Raw genomic sequence first — 833 nt, forward strand, 5'->3', positions numbered from 1 at the left:
AGGTATACTAACTATCCACACCTCACAAACAATACTCCAGACACGGAGAATGACTGGGAGCATACTCACAACTCACAATATACAAGAGAGCAGGCAAAACAAAGGGGTAACACGTCCTTCACAGAAAGGGCTCATAGAAGGATGTCCCCACGCATTAGGGCTAACAGGGAGGTATCCCTAGACCCTATCACTACAGAAAAAAGCCAGGAAAACCACACTCCGGCAGGAAATGTGGAGATGAGTTCAGAGGGGTTGGAAAACTCCATAGGTGGTAGGTCAACCAGGTATAGCGATCGGCAGAGTCCTGACTTCTCGAGCCTAGGAGATGGGCAGGAAAGTCAAACAGAAGTCACGAGACAACCACAGGTTAATTCACCTAGTGTGGGAAGCAACGGGAAAAACACTACAAGCTCCCCAGGTCCGAGAAGGTCGCTAAGGGTCAAAGGCCCTCCCAAATACCTTGCAGATTACGTAAGGTGAGCATGTATATATTAATAACTTGAATTAGAGGTCCAGACTGATTGACTCTATGGAAACGATGTTGGGGCCATCGGGTCTCTGTACGACGGAACAGCCCCACACCTTACACACACAGTGTGACATTAATACAACAGTTATTTATACAAAACCTTACTATGGTGGTGTCCATGTTGGGCGCAGTATTATTTCATCTAGGGGGGAGGGGTGTTGTGTCCCGAGCCTGCAAAAGCAGGCTCGGGACGTTGCAAGAGTCCCGGGCATTTGCAAAAGCTGCCCGGGACCAGACTGAGTGGCGCCGGCCTTGCGCGCATGCGCAAGGCAGAAAAAGACCGCCTTGTGATTGGTTAGAATTG

The sequence above is a fragment of the Protobothrops mucrosquamatus genome, unplaced genomic scaffold (assembly GCF_001527695.2).
Source record: "Protobothrops mucrosquamatus isolate PMUCROS unplaced genomic scaffold, P.Mucros_1.0 scaffold2098, whole genome shotgun sequence".
Taxonomy (NCBI): Eukaryota; Metazoa; Chordata; class Lepidosauria; order Squamata; family Viperidae; genus Protobothrops; species Protobothrops mucrosquamatus.